The sequence below is a fragment of the Amblyomma americanum genome, chromosome 1 (genome assembly GCF_052857255.1).
Source record: "Amblyomma americanum isolate KBUSLIRL-KWMA chromosome 1, ASM5285725v1, whole genome shotgun sequence".
Taxonomy (NCBI): domain Eukaryota; kingdom Metazoa; phylum Arthropoda; class Arachnida; order Ixodida; family Ixodidae; genus Amblyomma; species Amblyomma americanum.
The window spans coordinates 71,357,158-71,371,139 of NC_135497.1; the positions used below are offsets into that span (position 1 = coordinate 71,357,158).

At 45.8% G+C, this 13,982-nt stretch overlaps 1 long non-coding RNA gene across 1 annotated transcript; it reads left to right on the forward strand.

The window, feature by feature from the left end:
- The first annotated feature begins 762 nt into the window (after positions 1-762).
- LOC144112992 (uncharacterized) lies at positions 763-11,368 on the forward strand. The gene is made up of 5 exons (XR_013310572.1): positions 763-831; positions 947-1,025; positions 1,461-1,612; positions 6,070-6,420; positions 11,156-11,368. It is a non-coding gene; the product is annotated as an uncharacterized LOC144112992 (long non-coding RNA).
- The last annotated feature ends 2,614 nt before the right edge of the window (positions 11,369-13,982 follow it).

Sequence of the window (13,982 nt, forward strand, 5' to 3'; positions counted from 1 at the left end):
GAGAGCTTAGATAATTCCGGACTTCCTCCTGTCCTTATTCTACCTCATGAATTATTTTCCCTTTTTGCTTGTCCTAAGTAGTTATTGATTTCTTGCCATTGGCAGTAGTACAATATACAACCATGAATCATGCAGTATAAATACTTATTTTGCGGCATTTCTAGCCACTTCAAGCACTTGTTGCAATATGGATGTTTCGTACGTCTTCACTTCGTTGTAAATCGTTCCAAGCTTACTGATTATGCAGCAGACAAAATGTCCTAACGGCATGATAGAACGGCGTGCAGAGCACGCTTTCAGATTTCGAAAACGAAACTGATGATCCTCTTTCAGTATTTTGTGGAAGTCAGCTCAGACTTTCTAAGCAATTGTTGCTCTCTAAGCCTTTAGAAAACATAATTTTTGCCATTAACAAAATAAAAGTTATTGCTCACTGCCTGAAAAAAGGATGAAACAGCATGTTCGGGTTCCGCGCATCACAGTCTCCCAGACATTGAAACCGAAATTGAGGGTTCAATTTTTAGCGCCGCCTAGCGGCCAGTAAGCGCAATGTTGTGGCGATCTCGGGGCCCATTGATATCGAGGAGACGCTTCAGACATGTTCGCAATAACTTTTTACAAAATTTGTCACAGTTGCGTAATCTGGCTCCTGATAACGCACGCGTTATTGGCGTTATTGCAACCCATGACGTCGCATTCGTTTTGAAAAAAGACGTCACGTCCGGCAGTTTTTTTTTTTATTGTTGTTCGAGCCATGTTTGAGCCGAGCCGAGCATTGCTTTCAGTCGCTCTATGGCCGGTCGCCGGAAAGTGCGCGCGATCGTGTTGCACGTGAGTAATTTGTGCTTTCAATCTTTTGGTATGCACACACTGAGTGATTGCCTTTTATCTGACACTCGGCATTCCGTTGTAAACTTCCTTGCGCCCGAATATTTTGTGTTTGCAGATAGCCTAGGACTAGCACTGAGCCCGCTTGCCCGGCAGTGGACCCAAAGACCCGGAGGGAAAGACTCATCTGTTTTATCGTAAGTTCTGCTCAAAAGCTCTGTGCATGTCTACGGAAAAGAGCAAGCGCTGAGCGTGTATTTATATCTTTTGTAAACCTAGCCCAGCGTAACTCATGGTCATGTAAAACACGCATATTTACCAGCTTTTGCGTGCTCTCGTAAAAAGGCGGGAAGCTTTTGACAACAGTTCAGTTGAACCACAACCGGTTCTATTACTAATAAAGCCAGTCGTGAGTTGAACAAACCGTTTGTGCAATTAGTTTTATACGCGGTCTGATTTTTTGTGGCCCCGCGGCTGGGAAAGTCTGTAGTGTTAATTGCACTTTACAATTGAGTGCTGCGGTTACATTTCGCTTTCTAAAACAGGTGCAAAAATTGCGGCGGGATAAGCGATTACGCTTTGGTGTCTGCAGAGAGAAACATGTTCTTCTTTTAAATTCATATTTATTTCAGAAAACAGCACTTGAAAAACTGGCAGGCAGTTTTCTGGTATGCACGGGCCTTCCCGATTCCTGCTTCGAGTCCGGCGTTCGCTTGCTGGTGCAGAGGCTGAACAAATGGGACGTTAAAATGCTGAGGCAGCAAAGGCTTTAAGGTGCCACAAGGTGAGCCCTCCACCTTCTGTGAGAATTTTAAAATGAGTGCTGTGCCACCTGCATCGAACATCGGTTTTACGTGGGGAAGGTGTTTGGACCCAGGTGGCCAACTAGCATGGAACGCATGAGGCAACTGGAAAAGCAAGCTTCCTTTTAAGGTGTCTAATCTTAAGACCTTTTTACGGCTGATGCTGTAAAGAGGCCTTAAAGAGATGAACATTGTGGACAATGTGTTTGATGTCCTTTGACTGTTTGGAAGCTTGTGAGGTGCATAAAGCTCACAAGGCACTGTTGCAGTGTGCGACAGGTCATTGTGGTGATATTAGAAGACATAGTACCGCACAATGGGACAGAGAAAAGGAGCACACAGTATAAGCGCTCGTCCTGTGTGCTCCTTTTCTTTGTCCTGATGTGCTGTGCTATGTCTTCTAATATGCTATACCAACAAGCCCAAATACCACTTTGTCAATATTGTGGTCATGATAGGCGTCTGATTTGGCTGCACTCTCTGCACTAGTTCTGTGAAGTTCCGCGGTGGTGCCTGCAGCGTCAGTTCAGACAGTTCAAGTGCAGTTTGGCACTGGCCGCTTCCAAAACGAATTGCTGAGTGCAGGCCCGATTGTCTGATAGCCTTCCTGTCGTCACGAAATTACAGCCAGCTGCATGCCGCCGACACCAACGACCTCCAAAATCCTGAAACACTTGGGAAGAATTTTCAAGCAGCAAATCGCAGAGAAGTCTTACCATGAACCTTCTCTAGGAAATTTCACAGAAAAAAAAAATCGTTGCTTGTATACACACAGGCGACTTACGAATTAGCGCTGAAATGCTGCCCATGCGACTCGACGTGACCGCTTAGGTTTTCAATATGACGCCTCAAACAGTCACTCACCTCCTCCATGTGTAGGTCGAAGAAGCAGAGAAGCTATGGCGCGTGTAATTTAATGAAATGATGACAGTTATTTGCTGAAAGGTTATGGTTTACGGGGGTTCAACGTCCCAAAGCGACTCAGGCTATGAGGGACGCCGTAGTAAAGGGCTCCGGAAATTTTGACCACCTGGTGTTCTTTAAGGGAGCATAGACACCTAACTTTTGGGTGCGTGGTTTCTTCTATTTAATGTAATGACGCCACTGCAGTGGCTCAGTGGTTATGGGGCTCGGCTACTGACCCGAAGGACATGGGTTCAATCCCGGCTGCGGGTGTCGAATTTTGATGGAAGCGAAATTCTAGAGGCCTGTGTACTGTGCAATGTCAGTGCACGCTAAAGAGCCCCAGGTGGTTGAAATTTTCGGAGCCCTTCACTATAGTGTTCCTCATAGCCTGAGTCTCTTTGGGAGGTTAAACCCCCATAAACCAACCAATCTTTTTTGTAATGAAGTGTAAGGCATTATTATGCACAGATTACCATGTGGTATGCTCCTACGGCTGCTAAATAATTTATAACGGAATTTCTTTCTTGTGCTGTTTCAGTTTCAACAGCTGAACAATGACTGTGACCTTAAAGAGAGGTTGTAGGTCATGTGAGGCGTGAAAAACTGCAATGTAATTGGTGCTTCTACATTTGTTGTCATTCCTGCTCTTGAGGAAGGCTGGCTTCAGCACTGCAGTAAATTAAAACGATAAAGCAGCAATTATATCGCAGTTTTTCTATGCCTCTAATGACCTAAAACCTCTCTTTGACGTCACAGCTCTCATTCGGCTGTTGAAACCAAAACAGCATGACAGAAAAATTCGATTATAAATTATTTAGTGGTCGTAGGCGAATACCACATGGTGATTCATGCATTGTAGTGCCTTCCGCATCATTATAAAGAAGAAAATATGCCACCAAAATTAGGTCTATATGCTCCCTTAACGTGCACTGACATCGCACAGTACACGGGCCCCTAGAATTTTGCCTCCATCAAAATTCTAGAGGCCCGTGTAATTTGATGTCAGTGCATGGTAAAGAACCCCAGGTGGTCGAAATTTCTAGAGCCCTTCACTGTGGCGTCCCTCATAGCCTGAGTCACTTTGGGACGTTAAACCCCCGTAAGCCATAAACCTTTCAACAAATTTCATTAAATAACTAGTGCCATACCTTCTCCGCTTCTTCAACCTACACATGGGCACCGCCATATTGCTGCACCGCAGCTGCGCTTCCATTTCGGCGAGTGCAAGCCAGCCTAGAACTCGTGCTGCACTTTTTGAACTAGTGCAGAAAGTGCAGCCAAATGGAAGAGAACTTATGATTATGTGGCTATTTCCTTTGCATTGGGTGGGCGACTGTTTGTCCTAGCCATTACATAGAAAGAAGAAACAGAAAGTAAACGTGGAAACATTCACTATTAAGACAACAGCTTTCACCTTGAAGTCACACGGTGGTTTGGGCTAGTTAGTTGCAGTTCATAATGGAGACAAGTTTCGCAGCATGAATAAAATGCACACAGAAGACAACGAACAAACAAGACAGGACTGTGCTGCTATATTGTTTTTAGCACAGTCCTGTCTTGTTTGTTCCTTGTCTTCTGTGTGCGTTTTATTCATGCTGCGAAACTTGTCTCCATTATGAGCTTTCACCTGCAGACCCCAAATGAACAAAGCCTGCCTGTATAGTGAATAAAGCAACTAGGCTGTCACAGATCTATCAAATTGCAATTTTGAAAGTGGGCCTCCTGCTGTGAAACTGGCAACGTTTGTGCCCCTAGATACAAGCAGTGGCAAGAGGCGAGAAGCCACGGACGAATGTAGGTAGGACAGGTAGCTGAACGAGGAAGTAGTTCCCATAATTGAAGAATACATGGAAAGACAAGGATGAGACATGTTTATGTTCTTCCTTCTATGTTCGTCGCTTTGTTTTCACAATTTAGGAGTAGATGTTTATTGTAGTTTTACTCATTGAGGAAAATGGGAGGGGGTTGTTCATCTTGAAACATGTGGCCCAAAAGACAGAGCACAGGAGTGACTCTCACAACATTAGTGTTTGCGTTTTGTTCCTACTGTTCTGTGTGCTTGCACCCCTTGCCCCCAAATGAGGCATTGACATGATCTTACATGGTGCTATGCTGGTAAAGGATGTGTGGTGCATGCATATTGGTGTGTGGCATTCAGATTCAAGCACCAACACACGGCTTCTAGTGCAGTAGGAATTATGGGAGCAAAGGAACCTCAAAGATGTAGATGAGTTGTTTAGCTCTTCAGTTTGCCTGTTCTGAAAAATTCTGTGACAGGAGGCTTTAATACATGTCAGCCCACCCCTCATGTAATACTCCCTTGTGGGCCTTTGAGGTACAAATAAAGAAAGAAAAGTAGTGCCCTTTCAAACAGTATAATTTGCAACTTTGGTGCAAGATTTTCGGTGGCCCTTTCAGGGAGTGTTTGCCCAGAGCTTGTAGTGATTGCTTAATGTCACTTGGTCCCAAGAACCAGACAGCTAACCAATTGCCCTTGTGCCTCTTGATAAGGAAATCTGAGAGGTCAAAATGACAATTTATCATGGCTCTGAACAATAATGAGCTGGATGCATTGCCAAAGAGAACCGAGGTCATCTACTTGACAGTGGTAAGAATTTTGGGTTGGTTAGAGCATAAATAGCTTAACATCATCTTCCATATCTTAATAGATGTGGCGTTGTTGGCATGTGTAATTAAAAATTTGTTTCGATGTGTGTGGCTGGTGAGCTGTCAGCTCGGGCATGACAAAGTTGTAAGATCAACCAGAAATACCTGTGCTGTTTGAGCTCAGGGTAAGAGCTTTGAGCAAGGCCACTGCACTATGTCCTTGTTGCACATTTGGCTTTCGTGTTGCTCCAACTTCCTCCTTCCCCCACCTCTGTTAGGCTCCAACTTCCTCCTTCCCCCACCTCTGTTAGTAATGTCGCCATGGGGCCGAGTGAAAGTGGTGTGGTGTAATTAAGAGCAGTGGCATGGCCATAAGGTCCATCCGAACAGCACTGCGTAAGGCTTGTTTGCTGGATTGGCCCCGCAGTCAGAACTGAGGTGAGTTATGAGTGGGCCACTGTGGAAAAAGACAGTAGAGCAGCAAAAAACATGCCACGAAGGGTGGAGAGCTATAGTTTGGAGGCAACCTTTGATGCCTGTGTTGCCATTGTGGTCAAAGTAATCTGTGAGACAATCAACGGCAGCACCTGTTCTGAACGCATCGCGTAGCAATAGATCAGAACTTCAATTTTATAGTTGGCTCATGGGCCTTACTGCAGGAGGTGTATGAATCGGATCAGATTTCACATTGAGACACATCAAATTCAGCAACTTTAGTACTCACAGGTACAGTAAAACCTCGTTAAGACGTACCTCGTGGCACTGCGGAAAAAACTATGTGCAAAGCAGCAATATTGTCACGAAGACGACGAAGCTGGCAGTGGTGCGGGAACGGAAAGGTCGCATTATAGGCAAGTGGCCATTAAAATCATCTCACTGCCATCATTCATCGCCGCTTATTATTCGGCTGGTCGCCACGTAACAGTTGGTGTGAGATGCGGGGTATCATCCTCATCATGGTCCTGGAGCTTTGGAGTCCTCCGCCTGCCATGATCGTCGGCCGTGTGCACCTGGTTCGCCCCGCCCAGCTGTGCCCCAGACCACCGGACCTGAGCTGACCTCGCCGCTCACCCCTGCCCCGTCCCCCACCCTGGCCACATGACATGTTAACATGACTACGCTGGGGCGACCCGAGACGCCACCCACACGTGAGGACACCGCCCCCCTGCCCATGCCATTCGGTGCGTCCAAGGCCTTCAGCCGTCGGCTCCTGGCGACCTGTGACCCGGAAGCTTCGTGGACCAGGATTCATTCACACATATCTTTCATCGTGGCGGTGAGCACTTCCCCCCATGCCATTTCTGTTGTACCGTCCTCTGAACCCATCTCCACTGAGCGCGTTTCTCCGTTGTTGTCTTCTTCTATTCACTATCAGGACGATCGCTTGGCAGCCCCGGGTAGTGTCACGAAAATGACAAAGCTGGCAGTGGCACGGGAACAAAAAGGTCGCGCTATAGGCGAGCAGCCATTAAAATCATCTCACTGCCATCGTTCATCGCCTCTTATTATTCGGCTGGTCGCCACGTAACAATATGCCCAAACTGAAAGCAGCCTGAGTATATCCGTTGACCTGGTAAAAGATGATACGTGAGGCATTTCAAAGAATGCGCAGGTGAAACTTTTTAATCGCATGGCTACTATCACAGCCTCGAAGGCATATAAGCCAGGTCCAGTGTCCCAGCTGCTCTATTAATGCGCAGGCGAAACCTTTTAATCACATAGCTACGAGTGCAGCCTCGAAGGCATGTAAGCCAGGTCCCGTGTCCCAGCTGCTCTATTAAGCTGTATTTGAGTTAACAAGCAAGTGTCTAGCACGCATGCGGTTTTTTCCAACAGTACGGGTTTAGCTGTCTTCAGCTTCCATGTAGGCGTTACTTTCATTGGATGGCGTTTTGCCACTGATGGAAGCAACAGTGTCAATACCAAACTGGGCTGAAGAAGTCTTGGACTGCAGTGTCTAATACATCACCAATCATGCAGAAAAATGAGTGTCTACAATGCCTCCTCTGCAACAGAATACCTCCTGTAATCCTGTAAACAGGAGGTAGTTAGGAGTACCTGCTATATTCCGAGGCCTGGATTGGGAACAGTTGGGGATAAGAGTTAATGGAGAACACCTTAGTAATCTGCGATTCGCAGGAGATATCGCTAAGTCGCTCAAGAGATCAACTGCAAAGCAAGATTAGCAAGATCAATGAGCAGAATGGTGGGTCTAAAGTATTAAAGGTGTATAGACACCTAACTTTTGGGTGCTTGTTTTTTGTTTGTAATGATGTGTAAGGCATTGTTATACATGGATTACCACCTGGTATTCTCCTATAACTACTAAATAATTTATAATCGCATTTCTTTCTAGTGCTGTTTCGGTCTGTTTCAACAGTCGAATGAGGACTGATGCCAACATGTGCCTACAGGTCACGTGAGGCATGAAAAAACTGCAATATAATCGCTGCTTCCACATTAGTTGTCCTTCCAGCTCTTGAGGAAGGCTGGCTTCAGCACTGCAGTAAATTATAACGATGAAGCAGCGATTATATGGGCGTTTTTCCATGCCTCACGTGACACAAAAGTACTCTTTGACGTCGTAGCCATTGTTCGGCTGTTGAAACCAAAACAGCATGAGAGAAAAATATTATAAATTATATAGCGGCCGTGGCCAAATATTACATGGTGATTCATGCGTGGTAGTATTTTCCACATCATTGTAGAGAAGAAAACATGCCACCAAAATTACGTGCCTATGCCACCAAAATTACGTGCTCTTCCATCTTCGCTGCAGAATGTTGCGCAGTCTGTGTGGCCGTAGAAAAAATAGAAAACAAAAACAGTATTATTTACACAGATTCCCTCAGTATACTTACAGCTATGCACTCCAGAAATGCAGTCACTCCGATTCTTGGTGACATCATACACAAGATAGTAACAGCGACAGCTCGAGGACCGAGGACAAAACATAAGACTCTGCTTGGTTCCCAGTCATGTCGGCATAAGAGGCAACGAGAGGGCGGATTTCTGCTCTGCTAAAGCTCGTGGCAAGGAAATAAAAAAGTAAATATACCTTTTAAGGATTGCATGAACTTAGTACATTGTAAATTAAGAGAAAATGGCAGTCCGCATGGAATGGCGAAGTGAAAAACTACACTTGGTGAAACCGGTTTTAGGTGAATTTTAATCATATGTTAACCGGGAACGTTTTAAGGAAGTGATTTTATGCCGTCTCCAGATAGGCCACACGCACCTTACACACAACTTCCTGCTAACAAAGCAAGGCAAACCTCTTTGTTAATGCGGAGATGATCTTACTGTTAATCACATTTTATTTTCATGTGTGAAACTTGAAACACTAAGAAAAAAAGTATTTTACTCAATTTTATAATGAATGCATTCCTTTTCATCCAGCACTACTCTTAGATGATAATGCCATTGTTAACATACCTTCCATTTTCAGCTTTTTAAAAGAAGCAGGGGCACTTGAAAAACTAAATTTTGAACCACTTGTTCACTTTATTGCATGGTACATCTCAGCCAATTTCTCATTCCAGAGAAGGCTGAGGCTTTTTATTTGATTAGTGGGGCGCCTCAGGATCCTTGCCCAGCCAAGGATAGCCGCTGAGGCTACCTTACCTTCTCTGTTTTTTACCGGGCAGTTCAATATATTTAGGCCATCTACACCATCGACGATTTTTCATATTCCTAAACATTCTACAGAAAACCATTTCTATACCTTGAGCTTGGCGCATGATGGCCTTAGCTGCCTATGTGCCATAAAACACAACACACACTTTTCATCCAGTGAGAAGGAAAACAGCTGTTGAAATTCCTGCACAGATTCCTAGTTGAAATGTGCCAGCATCTGTGGGTCCGTTACGGCCAGGGATTCCAGTGTGGTGAAACCCATGCACGAGAGTTAAGTGGGCCATGTCCCGTCAAGAATGCTGCATCTGGGGCAGCATTCCATGGCTGGAGGTGTCACAAGGGAGTGTGGAAGAGGTCGTCTTGTTAATGCTCTCACTCTTGTTCTAGCTTAAGCTGCTGTTCATCGATTTTTTGTGTCATTTTATGTTTCTCAACAATGCCACATCACGTCGTATGCCTTTTCATTGTCTGAACTGTGACAAGAAGAGCATCTCCACCGCAGCCGTGGCCTCGTGCTTGTGTGCTCGCCTTGACTACAGGAGGTCGTGGTTTCGATTCTCGCGGTCTCCGGTCCACCAGCCGGTTAATCCAGTAAGAACAGGCCCTGGCCTAGTGCTCGGCTCTCGAGGGGTGGACCGCGTGGGAAGGATAGCCTGCGCCTCAAAATTTCCGTCAAATGTGGGCGCAAAATTGACCTCACGTGGTTAAAACCCGCAGTCCAAAACTCTCGCCTTGTGCCAGTTACAAAACTTCATGAAACGTTCACTTCTCTAGCCTCACGAGAGATGTGCCATAGCACTCTCCGCTCACAAACCCCCTTCGAGCAAAGTGCAGCGGTATTTGCTCGCTACTGTTGCGGCTGGCTCAGACACATCGGCAGGTGTGCATGACGGGTTATGGAAAAAATTGGCGGTGGTTTAGCTTTGCTTAAACCTGGAGTGACGCGATAGCTACAGCTGGCTGAGTGGAACTTGGTCACGTGATGAACGACGTGATCAGGCACGGCGTCGCGCTGCCAGCAGCTGCTCCGCACCACGTGACAGCATGGCGGTGCCACCATGCTAAAGGCTCGAAATGCTACTGTAGTGTAGCTATCGCTACAAAAAAGATGGGCTTCTACCGCACAAGGCGGATTTAGGGTTGCTTGATGGCGGAAATTATTTCTGATCCGTCAAGGCATCGGTTTGGTCGAAGACCCTTTTTCCAAGCACCTCACCCTAGATGAGCTGAGCGCCATGCCGGGGGCAATCTTGTACCCATTAAAAAACCAGTGGGTACCCCTGGCGGCACTTGGAATTGAACACAGCACCTCCTGAATGTGAGGCGGATGCTCTACCACAAGGCCGTGCTTCGGTGCTATGATCTTCGCCAAAAGGTCGAGAAGTGAAAAGCCGAAAGATTGTCGTTCGGCAGCTTACAAAGTCAAGCTGTCATTTTTTTTCCTGAACACAGTTGTGGCTCAGACAAATTGTACCATTCTACATGATTTCCCCTCATTCATTGCGATGCTCAATAAGCTTTAGGATGTGATAAATGATGAGGAGGAATAAAATATTTGTGTGAAATGTTTCTTTTCATCATTGCATTTCGTGGAAACATGTTTGTATTGTAATTTCAAATATCTGTTTTAATATTTGAACTACTCGAAAATAAAGCATCTCACAGTACTGGCCGGCATTTCGAAAGGCCCTGGTATGCGCAGCATGTATACGAGAGCAGACGATGCAGCGGTCCCTGTGGCACTACTTTTGGAGCCCACATGACCAGGGTTGCTGCTCTTCCTCGGGAGGGACGTCGTAACGCACCCTGACACTCAGAAACCGAAATTGCTCAGTATAAGTAATGCGATAATATTTAATGCACATATTTGAATCGCAGAGCACGTACCACGTGCCTGGTAGGAGTATGCTATGTTTGAAACTAAGAACACTCCAACCAAAAATTTGGTGTCTCCGCCCATTTAAGGTTTTGGGTTTAGCATATGGAGCTTGTGACCTCCTGTGTGCCAGTGTCAGAAGCCTTTCCGGAACTTTTTCATTGTTTGTCTTGACTATTTTCATTCATCCTTGGTCTCTGCCTTGTACACACTTCTTTTTGTGTGTGATTTCTCCGGCACATCTTTAACAATGTTCCTTTTATCCTTTTTTGAGGACCTTTCTAGTGTCCATACGCAAAGCCACTACAGGAGTGCGTGGGCTGCTGCTATAGTCTGTTGGGAGATGTCCTCATCTTTTTTTCTCTCATATGCACTCCATTTTTTGTGTATTTGTTTGTGGGCTTCTCTTAATGGTTTGTTAGTTGCGTTTTATTGTTCTGAGCTTGCATACTTTTTTTCTCTTTTCATGGCATCCAACCCTGTGTATGACTGACACTAGTGGAGAGACTGCAGCAGCCGACCTTGCATGGCGCGGCATTCTCTGGTTCCAGGCTACTGGCTCAAGATTGTGCCCACAAGTCTGCACCTTTGCCTACAAGCAGAGTCGCATTAGACCCACATTGGCCAGGGCTTCCATGCCAAACAAAGTATTCCTACCGACACGCCTTCTCAGTAATTAATGAAGCGTATGAATAAATGAGTAACAACTTCATTGGCCCTATAGAAAAAACGTGTTACAAAGCAGTTTTTTTTTTTTTAAGACCATACCCAGCCACCACATTGTTTCCTCCGAGTAACCTACTCATCTTTGCGGTAAGTGCTTGCCGTGTGTCACATCACAGTCTGAAGTGTTGCTGCAGAACCGCATATTGCCTTCCTGTTTATGCAATTGCAGCGGAAAATTCTCCACAAAGGTTATGAGGAAAAGAAATTTCAACAACATGCTGCTTTGAGGCAACTACGAAAAGGGTGCTGAAGCCCAATGAAAATGTAAATCAGGTAATGAACAGGATGTTTGTGGGCACTGCACGTGTGTACTTTTAATGCATAGGAGGGGACAGTTTCAACTTTTTTACAGGTGGGTAGCACCTTTTCTAATTGCATCACCACTGAGTGTGGGCTGCTTGTACCGATACCACCACCTCACTCAGCACTTGAGCATTGACAGTGCTAGGGAAGCTCTTGCTGAACATTGTAATCGAGGCCCTTTGAATTGAGTATTCCTTGTAGATATTTTACAAAGGCAAGGTAACTGTCCTAACAGTGCTACTGGGATTGCAACTCGTTGCAAACGAGGCGGACTCTGTAGCACTGGCCCCTTGCTGGCAGTTTGTGAAATTGGTATTACCCGAAACTGCGCTGTAAAAGAGTATAAAGAAAACGATGTCTTCTACAGTAATTCATGCCATGCAACATGACATGGAAACCACCACTTGGCCATTTTATCCATTGCCTTCAGGTTCAAGACATCTGCCAGTTTCTGTACGGTAGCTTCAGACTGTTGCACTGGAAAACTACATTTCTCTTGAAGGCACTTTTTGAGCAGGAATTGGGTTTAACCTGGTTTTCATGATTTATGCTTCGGGTGCACAAACTGGGTAATATCAGGCTTTAACTGCTAACAAAAGGCCCTAAGTATTTGCTAAATTTGATTTATAGTCTTCTCTTACTGTTGTGAGATATCTTTCCTCAAGCAGAACAGTGGCCTTAGCTAGATGTCTGAGTGATTAATTCGCATCACCTCTTAATGTCAGATTATTTTTTTTCTTGGTTCTAACTTTTCTCAGCTGCTGAGGGTCATTATTGCCAGAGAGGTATGTAAGGTGCGTACTGTACAAAGACAAGGAAAGCGCTTAATTCAAACCTGCGGTATTTACAAACTGGCACTTCGCTGCCATCAAAATCGCATATTTCAGTGCGACAAAGCTTCCGGTAATGTAAGCGTACGCAACAGCCGTACAGCTTATTACCTGTCCTGACCGATGAAGTATGGCAATGTTTGCAGCGTGCTGCATGCAGCCAGCGTGGAGAACCACTCGTCTACTACCCCTGTCACACAGTGCTTTCGAAGTGCAGTTTCTCTCGCCAGATGCGCTCCTGTTCCTGCCACGATGTAGGACCAGTTTATTTTCGCACATGCGGGGCCGATCAGGTGCAATCTATGAGGCGCCGCTATCTACAAAACCACCGTCGCACACACGCGTCCACTCTTGGCGCTCTTGATTCAGTTCCAATAGATTGACTGAAAGTTTGAGCTATATAAAAGCGAGCACGAAACGAGAGTTCACTAGGTGAGCGTGTGTTTGAGGAAGGATCGCGCATAAAAGGTTAGTTATTACTTAACGCACTGATCATATGGTGCTTGCATGCGGCACAGCGAAACGGTGATATAGATATGAGATGGAATTCCGCAGCTGGGGGGGCTCTTAAAGGGACTATGCAACGAATAAAAAGTCACTTGTAAATGTTTTCAATGCTTAGAAATAATGCTAAGAAGCATTCACACCAAGTATGAGTCTTCAGAACTGAGCCGGCAGTTTATTATGAACTTTTAAAAACAGTGTTTTCAAAATTCGCGGGCCGTTTGGTGTGCTCGTAGTGACCGATTTTGGAACTAAAATCGGGGAAAAAAGACGTCACTCTACCCATGACGTCGCCAGGCCACCACACGCTGTCATTCGCTGGAGCCACGGCTGCCACGACGTCACGGGCACACTTCCGGTAGCCGTGAAAATCGTCTGCTCGTGCCGCCGCGCGACCCTCTCGGGCAAGCGCGAGCCAGGGCATTGCCTTCATGCATATGGTTTCAATTTTCCTCTGCCGCCTCCTTCTGTCGAGAGTTCCGGAGCCACTCGCACGGCTCTTCGTGCGCACGCATACGGCTCGATGCCCATCGCGGCCGTAAAAGTGAGGAGTCGCACCTCGAGGTCCGGGTTTATTACTGCTAATTACCTCAGATGACAAGCAAAGAAACCCGACGTGTGCCACTATCCAGGGAGGCGAAGAGACCGGAGAGATGCCGCCACGCCACCGACGCTGCTGCTGGGGGGCTAGAAGCGACAACCGGAAGTTGCAAAATAAACGTCAGTGGATGACGTATTCATGGGTAAGGCCTAGTCCCAGAGCCGTTTTCTTTATTTTTTTCTGGTGCTCCTCGTGTACGAGTTGAGGGGGGAGAGGAGGAGCGCAATTTATAATAGTCTATATCTTCGCTGTTATTGATGCTAGCTCAAAAATTCTTGCACTGGGATGACGAGTGATTGAATGCCTATCTCCCGTCTGCTTTACGTAATCTCAATTTATTGCATAGTCCCTTTAATTCTAGC